General features: G+C 36.4%; 1 long non-coding RNA gene across 2 annotated transcripts in view; it reads right to left on the bottom strand.

Moving 5' to 3' along the window:
• Positions 1-483: 483 nt before the first annotated feature.
• LOC145720962 (uncharacterized) overlaps positions 484-11,383 on the bottom strand; it is a 25,633-nt gene continuing 14,733 nt past the window's right edge. For both annotated transcript variants that reach the window (XR_014144344.1, XR_014144345.1), the window contains exons 2-4: positions 9,688-9,854; positions 8,617-8,813; positions 484-6,923 (exon numbers count right to left, since the gene is read on the bottom strand). This is a non-coding gene — a long non-coding RNA (uncharacterized LOC145720962). The remainder of the gene's footprint in view (positions 6,924-8,616; positions 8,814-9,687; positions 9,855-11,383) is intronic.

Here is an 11,383-nt window from a genome sequence, read left to right as displayed (position 1 = left end):
CAGGCTTCTGTATGTCACAGGTAAACGTTTATGTGATACAGATTTGAAAATACTGATTTTGGAGTCAGACTGTCCCGGAATAGAGACCTAGCTCTATATTTAATAAGAACTTTGTGAAATGACCTTGAGCAAATCGCTCAACCACTTCAAGCCTTATTTCCCTTAGTTGTGAAATGAAAGTGATAATAACACCAATTTCATAAGATTGTTCTAAGAATTAAAACAAAAATCATAAGGGCATGCTGTCATTAAATATTGTTCTCATTTGTTGCAGCCTACAGAGTGCTAAACTTTTTCATCTGTAATTCTCATTCAGTCCTTCAAACAAATCTGCAAAGTTGATGGCCACTCCATAAAGATTAAAAAACAACAACAGCAAGGGTGCCTGTTGGTTGGTAGAGAGTGCGGCTCTTGATCTCTGGGTTGTGAGTTCAAGCCCCACGTTGAGTGTAGAGATTACTTAGAAAAAAAAAAGCAGCAAACTTAGACTCACAGAATTTATTTAATTTATCTAATGATACACGGTAGGCTCATCAGGGTAGGTTATGCCAAGCTGCAGTGGTTTAACAGATTCTTTTTTTTTTTTTTAAGATTTTATTTATTTGACAGAGAGAGGGAATACAAGCAGGGGGAGTTGGAGAGGGAGAAGCAGACTTCCCGCTGAGCAGGGAGCCTGATGCGGGACCCTGGGATCATGACCTGAGCCGAAGGCAGACGCTTAACTGACTGAGCCACCCAGGTGCCCCTAACAGATTATTTCTTACACACGCAAAGTATGCTGTGGGTCCAATAGTTCTCTAGGGTACTTCAATTTCAACTTTTCTTCAGGGATACAAAAGTACTGCGCCTTGCATGTATGTCATCTTGAACACATGGCTTCTAGTTCTAGTTCACTGCAGTAGGGGCAGTGTGACGGGGATTGGGGGGTGGGAGGGGGGTGGGACAGGGATTGGTTGCACGTTGGCTTTTAAGTACATCAATCAACTGACACACATCACTTCAAACCACAGCATTGGCCAGAACAAGTCATGTGGCTCTGCCTAATTTCAAGAAAGCTGTGAAATGTGAGGGAACATAGGACTCTTTAGTGAATTGTAAATAGCTCTGCCATACCTGGCTGGTAGGCTGGTTTGAAATGGTAATGTGTATGCCTCATATGCTCCAAAGCTAGATTTGCTAGATAAAATACACGACACCCAGTTAAATTTCCAAATAATTCCAAATAAATGAATATTTTTTTAAAGGTTTTATTTATTTGACAGAGAGAAAGACAGCCAGAGAGGGAACACAAGCAGGGGGAGTGGGAGAGGGAGAAGCAGGCTTCCCGCGGAGCAGGGAGCCTGATGTGGGGCTCGATCCCAGGACTCTGGGATCACGACCTGAGCCGAAGGCAGATGCTTAACGACTGAGCCACCCAGGCGCCCTAAATGAATATTTTTAGTATGAGTATATCCCATGCAATATTTGGGACATACTTATAGTAAAAAATTAAGCATTATTTACCTGAAATTCAAATTTTTATTTATTAAATCTGACTTTACCTAAAGGTCATATGTTTCATACATAACTAAAACCCATTGTTAATCTGAAATGGAGAGTAACTGCCCTATCTTCCTTAAGTTACTTGAACATTTCTAGACAATGTAAACTCGTTTGCAGGTTGAACTTTGCTAGCTGCTTGCCAATTCACAACATCAGCTACAACATATATACATAATCTAAGCCCTTAAATCAAATTAAAAAGCGTGGATTTCCCTAAACTCCATTGCCAACTAAGGATGTAGCTAGCCTTCTGCAGTTTAAGTTGCCTGAATCTCACTGTTCCTTAATTGTAAAATTAGGAAGTTTGACTAGAAAATCTTGAGAGTTATCTTTGTCCCATAAAATCTAGTATCCAACAACTCTATTGTGTTACCTTTGTAGCAAGGTGTCAGGATGTTAATGAAAACATACCACAAATAACACTTCTAAGTGCCCTGTCTCAAAGTACATTCCTCAGAAGGCCATTTACTTATTTTAATGATAATGCTGTTGCTTAAATCATTTTTGGTAAATGTGGCAACATACTGAATATCTTCTCTGGTGGCAAATTATTTTTTTGTGAAAATGGATTTGATCTTTTTGGAACCAGACAAAAGTTATTTAGAGCCAGGTCCAGTGGAGGGTCAAACTGAAAAATAAATTGAAATTTTGGACAAAATATGAAATGGGTTTATCAAATAAATGAAACTGGCTCATTTTTGATAATCTTAAGCCACAAGTTAAAACCAGTTAGTTTTGGGGTGCCTGGGTGGCTCAGTCAATTAAGCATCTGCCTTTGGCTCAGGTCATGATCCCAGGGTCCTGGAATCGAGCCCCGCGTCAGGCTCCCTGCTCAGTAAGGAGCCTGCTTCTCCCTCTCCTCGCTCGTGCTCTCTCTCTCGTTATCTCTCTCTCTCAAATAAATAAATAAAATCTTCAAAAAAAAAACAACCCAGTTATTTTTAAGAGAGAAGTTCAAAACCCAATTTTGAGCAACTGTCACATCCCTGGAAAAAGTACATTACCTCTGACTTTAAAGAACTCACACTCAACTGAAGTGTAAGTTCTACTAGTTGATTACAAAAGGTCACCTTCTATCAGGACCTAATGATTCATCACTCGCTATTCATGATAAAGTATTGAAAATACAATTCCACATGATTTATTACCCAAATGCTCTTGAAAATGACTTTTATCCTGAGACATAGTTCCTTTTTGGTGAACTTTTCAAGTAGGTTTCAGAAAAGAATCCTGATGATTTTCCATCTCCCAACCATATACATACATACATACAAAGCTTTTCTTAGCTTATTCATCAAATGATTTTAAAAGTCCAAAAATTTATACTCTACATTGTAAAGATTATGTGGCAATTGAGGAAAATAGGAAAAACATTTCTTTTTAATAGAGAATGTCATAATTAAAGATTATTTAAATAAAATGCAAATTTTTGAAAACAAAATATATTTCTAAACAGAAACAAAACAGAGATAACCAAATAAATAAGTTAAAGCTACACAAGTTTGGCCACCTCTCTAGGCCAAGAGTAGTAAGGCATGTTTTACTGATACAACTATTGACAGAATTATTAAGGAGGACAGCTCTGACAATTCCCAGTATTCTTTTTTCACTTTCTTCCCACCTCCAATTTTCTCTTCTCTTTTCTTTCCTTTTTTAATTTTTATGGCGTACACATATATTTTTCCATGGTGTGTATGTAAGCACACACACAACACACGTTTAAGAACATTAAAAATGTGATTCAAGGTCATTCTAGAACACAATTTGAAAATATTTGTCTAAAACCATCGTACCCTGAACTAACCATTCTAATTTTAGAAATTTATCTTAATGAAACTGTTGTGGGTTGAATAGTGCTCCCTCCCCCCTCCACCCAGTCTGTCCATGTCCTAATCCCCAGAACTTGTTAGGTGTTAATTTATAGGGAAAATGAGTCTTCGCAGTTGTCATTTAGTTAAGGATCTTGAGATGATAAGATCATTCTGTATTATCTGGGTGGGCCCTAAATCCAATGACAAACATTATTAAAAGATTAAGGCAGAGGGAGATTACATAGAGATGAGGTGGAGGCAATGTGACCACTGAGGCAGATATTGGAATGATGCAGCCAAAAGTCAAAGAATGCTAATAGCCACCAGAAGGCAGAAAATGAAAGGAACATGATCCCATAGAATTGTAGGGTCAGCGTGGTCCTGCCAGGTTTCAGATTTTTAGCCCTTAGAACTATGAGAATAACTTCTATTGTTTATATCCATGAAGTTTGTGGTACTTTGTAACAAGGGACTCCAGAAACTAATACAGAAACTATCATAAAATCAATAAATATGATCAGTGTAGTTTAATTTACCATGACAAAAAAATGAAAATAGCATGTTTGCAATAAAAGGATCGTTAAAAATTGTACTATAAACATATGCCAGAATATAGATTTCATAGCAAAGTAATACATTCAAAATACATAAAATGAAAAAGCACTTTGTAAAACAGCCTGCAAAGTAGAAATGTTATTCCATGTTTATTTAAAAAACATATTGGGTATTAATATCCAGAATATATAAAGATCTCCTTCATCAAGAAAAAAATAAACTCAATTTAAAAATGGACAAAGAACTAGACTAGATATTTCTCCAAAGATGTATACAAATGACCAAAAAATACGAAAAGATTCTCACATTACTAATTATTAGAGAAATGCAAATCAAAAGCACCAAGAGATACCATCTCACACCCATTAGAATGTTTACTATAGAAAAAGAAAACAAAATAATAGGTGGTAGCAAGAACATGGAGAAATTGGAATCTTTGTGCACTGTTGGTGGGAATGCAAAATGGTGCATCTGCCATGGAAAACAGTATGATCCTTTCTCAAAAAATTTAAAATAGAATTACCATATGATCCAGCAATCCTGCTTCTGGGTTTAGAACCAAAAGAAATGAAAACAGAATCTCAAAGAGATATTTGCACAGCCATGTTCATAGCAACATTATTCACAATAGCCAAGAGGTGAAAGCAGGCCAAATGGTATTGACAGATGAGTGGATAAACAAAATGTGGTACCTACACACACAGGAACATTATTCAGCCTTAAAAAGTAAAGAAGGAAATCTTGTCATATGCTATAGGATGGATGAAACTTGAGGACGTTATGCTAAGTGAAATAAGCTAGTCACAAAAAAAACAAATACCGTGTGATTCCATTCATATGAGATACCTAAAGTAGTCGAATTGATAAAACAGAAAGTAGGATGGTGGTTGCCAAAGGCTTGAGTGTGTGTGTGTGGTGGGGGCGGGGAGTAATGGTGGAGATGTTGTCTAATGGTTAGAGAGTCTCGGTTCCGCAAGATGGGAAATCCTGAAGACTGACTACACACAATGTGAATATATTGAACACTACTAACCTGTATGCTTAAAAACAGTGAAGATGGTTAAAATTATCAAATTGTATATTTCAAATATGTGCAGTTTATGGCATGTCAATTATACCTCTATAAAGCTATTTTATTTTTTTTCTATTTGAGTTGATTTTTTAAAATTTTATTGTTATGTTAGTCACCATACAGAACATCATTAGTTTTTGATGTAGTGTTCCATGATTCATTGTTTGTGTATAACACCCAGTGCTCCATGCAATACGTGCCCTCCTTAAGCTATTTTAAAAATATATTGGTAACTGTAAGTTTAGCAAGTGACTAAAAATACAGACTCCAAAGTCAGGCTGCCTGGCCTTGAATCCCAACTTTGCCACCTACTAGTGGTCTGACCTTGGGCAAGTAATTTAATAACTCTATTCTGTAGCTTTCTCTTCTGTAAAATAGAGTTGATAATAGGACCACCTTACAGAATTGTTCTTTGAATCAGATGAACTAATATTTGAAAAGTAAGGTCTAGTACATTGTGCTAAATAAATGCAGTGACCTACCAGTCTCACTCTTGATGTATTCCTCCATACAAATATTAACAGGGATTATTTCTAAGTGGTTGTTCTATCGGAGATTTAAATTATTTTCTTCTTGGCTTTTCTGAATTTTTAAATCTTTTTATTACATATATATAATTTTTATATTAAGCAATATATTTTTTTAAATAAATACAAAATAAGTCAGATGAGCCATCTAGTTTAGAAGTTTCTCTCTCCTTATGTAATGTATGGTGATTAACATAACATAATAAAAAAAAAGTTTCTCTCTCCTTGTAATACTAAGGAAATAATTTCTGAACAAATATGGGTTATTTACTATATTTCAGAAATCCTTCTAAAATTTTTAGCACTATTTATTATTGAAAAAAAGGAGAAAGACACTATTATATGTGTATGAGAAAAACAGAGTTAACACTAACAGCCTGTAATTGTTGTTATGAAAATTATGGCTTGGGCGCCTGGGTGGCTCAGTTGGTTGAGTGACTGCCTTCGGCTCAGGTCATGATCCTGGAGTCCCGGGATCGAGTCCCACATCGGGCTCCCTGCTCAGCAGGGAGTCTGCTTCTCCCTCTGACCCTCCCCCCTCTCATGTGCTCTATCTCTCTCTCATTCTCTCTCTCAAATAAATACATAAAAATCTTTAAAAAAAAATTATGGCTTATAATCCCCTAAATGTTTATAGAAATATCATTAACTGTTATTTCCTAATTGTATATAGGCTGGGTGACAATACACAAATTAAAAATGCAAGACTGCAGAAGTATTTTATATAGATGCCATAACCCATTATTTTTGCAACACTGGGAAAAGCCATGGTAGATTTGGTGTCGATCCTGCTTTTCCCCGGGACAGAGGTCAGTTATGGCCTGCTCTACCTTTCATTACTGTGATGACGGCCATATCCAGATGCTAAATACTCAGGGGACACTCCAATACAGTGTTAAAGACTCTGAATACTTCCTTCCCCAAAGAACGTAGCATTCCAAGAGAAAACAGGCCTCCTTCTGACTCTAGTAAAATTGTGAAGGTGTGTGATAAATCAGGCATCAGAATGAGAAGCCACAAATTATTTAAGGTACTCTGCCCTTAGTGAGTCCCTGCTTCTCTCTTTCCAACACAGAAATGGTCATATATTTTAAATAATAATAACAAAGCTTGTAAGTACACATCAGTAGAAACAACTACAAAATATGTTCAAACATAAAGTGTTACAATAAGGTATTATGCATTAAGAAGCTGTTCTAAGTGGGAATCAGAGAATAGTTAAGATAAAACTAACAATCAAAACATGTGAAATGTCTTAAGCTATATGAGGGATTTATTTTGAGCGGATGGGCAGAAATATTTTGTCCTTAGGGTACTGTTTGTTCCATGTTCTTTCTTTTCTTCGCTTTTCCTTTCTCTTCTTTCTTTCCTCCCTCCCTCTCTTCCTCTCTTTCTTTCTTCTTACAGTTTTCATTTCTACATATTCACAAAACAAAAAACATAGGGGTTTAAAAGTACAATTTACTTGAAACATCAACTTTCTGAAGAAATACAAACTTTTAACAATCTATAGTAATGAATGTTATCTATATGAAAGAAAACAAAATAATGGCTTGTTTTTCAAATAAATTTGGCTATACACTAGAATTATTTTTCCCTTAAAAAATTTAGACTATTTTAACCAAAACTATTTAAAAATTGTTTCTAAAATAACCAGCGCCTAAATTTGCCAACAAAATGCAAAACAATCTGCTTCAGAGCAACAGAAATATATAATTTATAACTGCTAGTATGAATTAAAATTTACTAAATTTATTTTGCTAAGGCAATTATGTAACTCTTAGTGGTTTTTGTTTCTTTTTACTTTTTACTGAGGTATAACTTCCCTGAAGTATAAAAGTTAAGTGTACACCTCGATGAATTTTTACACGTTACAGTCATGATCCACCAACCAGATCAAGATAGAGAACCCTTAAAAGGCAATGTCTCCTTCAGGGTCAGGTGTATAAATCCCCCCTGTGGATGCTGTTAAAAATGTAGGTTCCGAGGCCACACTCCCAGAGATTCATTATCAGTAGGTCTGGGAGAGTGCCCTTGAAGTTGAATATTGAATAAGCACCTCCACTTGGACAAACTCTGCCCTTGAAGAAAGCTGAATTTGACTCCTGACTCTAGAAGTTTCATCCCTCTCAACTTGGAAGATAATTTTATTAGGAAATCTAGGTCATTTTCTACTGAGTAAGAATATATAGGACTTTTGATATCCCCGTGTAGTCTTAAGTTCAGTGTTTTTGTTTTTTCTTTCTTTGAGCCAGTCTCCCAAATGAAGTCTCCACCAGTCCATGGCAAAATGAAAATTTCAAAGTCCCTAGTGAGTTTTTCATAAAGTTAAATATGTTTAAAGGGTTGTCTTATTTTGCAATTATGTTCTTCTTACATTCAGGACTTTGAAATATCATTTCTTTTATGAAATAATTCTAACAGTATAATAGTAGAGTTTATTTTTAATTTAGAAAAATAAAGAGTTAGAAATTCTGTCTACCAATGTCAAAAATTTGGGCTACCAGGCCTTCAGGTCTGCTCCTAAAATGTGAGCTGATTGCCACCAGGGCAAGCACAGTGCCACAGCCTGTACAACTTTCAGAGTAGGGGAATCTTCTCTACCAGAGCACGTCGAATTTGTTACTGTCCTAAAAAAGGGCATTAGCATATTTTCTCTCATTAGAGAAGTAATATATCTTCTCTGTAGAAAAGTTTCAAAGACTGGGGGGAAAACCCACCACACTATTGTTAATAGATTGATTTGTTTTTTCCAATGTTTTTCAATGTACAATTTTTAAACAAGAATATATGTATAAATATATAATGATCTTGCCCTTACCACCACCTGATATTTTTCTTCAGTATTTTCTAAAGTCATTAAAAATCCTTTCAATGTAGTTTTGCCTGTAGAGTGTTCTACCTTATGAAAGCATCATAATTTAATTACTCCACATTTAAAATTTTAAACATAGAGGTTGTTTCTACTTTTTTTAAAAAATGCAAATATCACTACGATTAACATTTTTGTACATATTTTAAACCTTCATTTTAAAACATTTCTTTAAGATAGTTAAAAAAATTTATATGGAGGGTTCACTCATGCAGTTGCATTCAGCTGAAAGCTCACTTGAGGTGGGAATATCTGAGATGACTTCACTCATGCACCTGGCACCTTAGCTGGGGTAGTTGGAATAGCTGGGGGCTGGCTTGGCCTCTCTCTTTCTATGTAGTCTCTCATCATTCATTAGTCTAGCCTGAACTTATACGGCAGCTGCATTCCGTGAGAGTGAAAGTGGAAACTACCAGGCTTCATAAGACCTAGATCTAGAAGTCAAAACAAGTCATGGCACCAGCTCAGATTTAGGGGGAAGAGAAAGAGACTCCATTTTTTAATGGGGAAACTACAAAATCACATTGCAGAAGGGCATGTGGGATTGGAGGCACTGTTGTGGCCAGCTTTGGAAACAAGTGACCACATATTGCCATATTACTTTATAAAGTATCAATTTATTATAACAAGTGTAAGCAAAACACTCCTCCATCAGATTGGCATGAATTAAAAAGTGTCAGCAAGGATGCATAGCAGTAGTAACTCTCATATATTCCTGGTATGGGTATAATCTTGAATGTCCACTCTAGAAAACAATCTGGCACTAAATGTCAAAGGTCAAAGTATATACTGTGAAGAAATGGGTGCACTGATAGATCAGGATACATGTATAAGAAGGATCATAGCAGCATTATTCATAATTCATTACAACCCCAGACTGAAAACAACCCTATGGTTATAATCTTGAATGTCCACTCTAGAAAACAATCTGGCATTGTCAAAGGTCATAAATATATACCATGGAGAAATGGGTGCACTGATAGATCCAGATACATGTATAAGAAGGATCATGGCAACATTATTCATAATTCATTACAACCCCAGACTGAAAACAACCCTAAAGTTCATTGATTTTAGAATAGATTTTAAGAAAATGTAGAATATTATAGAGCAAGAAAAATGAACAAATTACACATTCAGCAACATGGATGGATCCTTCAAACATAATGTTGAATATAAAATACAAGTCATAAAAAGATTTGTGGAATTTGATTTCACTTATATAAAGTTCTAAAACAAGCAAATGCAAACTATTTTTAGGGATACATTTATAAGTGAATATAACTATAAAGAGCAGAAAAGTGTTACCACTGGGACACCTGGGTGGCTCAGATGGTTGAGCGTCTGCCTTCGGTTCAGGTCGTGATCTCAGTGTCCTGGGATTGAGTCCTGCATCAGCTCCCTGCTCAGTGGGGAGCCTGCTTCTCCTTCTCCCTCTGCCTGCCGCTCCCCCTGCTTGTGCTCTCTCTCTATCTCTCTGACAAATAAATAAATAAAATCTTTAAAAAAAAAAAAAAGAAAGAAAGAAAAGAAAAGTGTTACCATATTAAAGCCAAAGGGTGAGTTTGGCCTGGTAAGGGGGGTAAGGAGGGTGGGGAGGATGATCCAGGCAGAGGAAATAGCTTGACTGGGTGATAGGAAGGAGTTGGCTGAATTTGAGAAATTTAAAGGAAATCAGTGAGCAAAAGGAACAGGAATTTAGAGGCCACTTTACGGATTTTCAGACTTCATGCTAAAAACAGTGAAAAGCCATTGAGTGGTTTTAAGCAGAAAACAAACAGATCAGATTTTCATAAAGAGTAATTTTGTCTGTCATATGTAAAATAGATGAGAGAAAGTTAAGAGTAGATACAGCAATATAGTTAGAAATTTCTTTTAAAAGGCTTTGGGTGAGAGATTATATGGCTTCAAGTGGTATAGTGACAGTGGATTAGAAAAGAATTGGAGCTAAAATAGGCTTGAAAGGTGGAATCAATAGGACTTGATGACCGGAGAGTTGAGAAAACAGAGTGATTTAGCGTGACTCCTATTTCCTAGCATGATCAACAAGGTGCTGTTGATGAAGAAAGGGAACAGTAGTGGACAGCTGGATCTTGATTTTGGATTCCTGGGAGATATACAAGTGCAGATGCTACCCAAGCAGTGAATAAATAAATGATCTGAAACTCAGAAGAAGTACCTGAGCCAGAGAGACATTAGATTTTTTTTCTTTTAACATACCATTGCAGTAAATGAAATAGGGCATAGCTACTACCAAATAGCAGGTAAAATGACTTAGAAAGGACAGGTAGAAGCAAGAAGCAGTCAAACTATTAAGATTATCTTTGTGCAAGGCATTTTATGTGATTGAGACACACATAGGTAAGATATGGGCCCTAGTTTACTGCCAAGTGGACGGGACAGACACTTTAGCAGACTATATACATCTTACCTGGTAAATGACAAGAAGTACAAGATGCTGTAAGATCCAAGAGGAGGGCAATGAAGTTTGGAAAGTCGAGTAAGAATTAGCCAGAAGAAGAAAGGTGAGAAAGGCATTCCAAGCAGAAGCAATACAATGCACGGAAGCACTGAGGCATGAAACAATGTCATATGTGTGTGATCACAAGCAGGCCAGTGGTATGAACACACAGAGTTTGACGGTTGTGCAGCAGGTCAGACAAGAGAGAAAGGCCCCAATAAGGGAGAGTCTTGCATGCCTTGCCAAGGAGTTGGGGATTTAGTCTGTAGGAATAGAGGAGTGACATGGTCCTCTGTGCATGTTAGGGAATATACTTAAAGCAAGCATGGAGGTTGAGGACAGCAGAATTGATTAGGGAAGAAATAAGCTGCTATATGTATAGGGAGTGATGATACGGAAAAAGGGAAGCATACATTTGATAAACATTTAGCACCCCTCTTTAATTCAAAGAGCCCATGTGGAAGGTCATATCTACTTAGTCCCAGGTTTCTCTCAGCTTTAGATGCAGTTGACCGGGATTCGGGGGAGATGGTAGAACCCCAA

This window comes from Leptonychotes weddellii, chromosome 4 (genome assembly GCF_054177405.1).
Source record: "Leptonychotes weddellii isolate Sample4059 chromosome 4, ASM5417740v2, whole genome shotgun sequence".
In the NCBI taxonomy this organism is placed as follows: Eukaryota; Metazoa; Chordata; class Mammalia; order Carnivora; family Phocidae; genus Leptonychotes; species Leptonychotes weddellii.
This window is presented reverse-complemented; position numbering and strand designations above follow the sequence as displayed.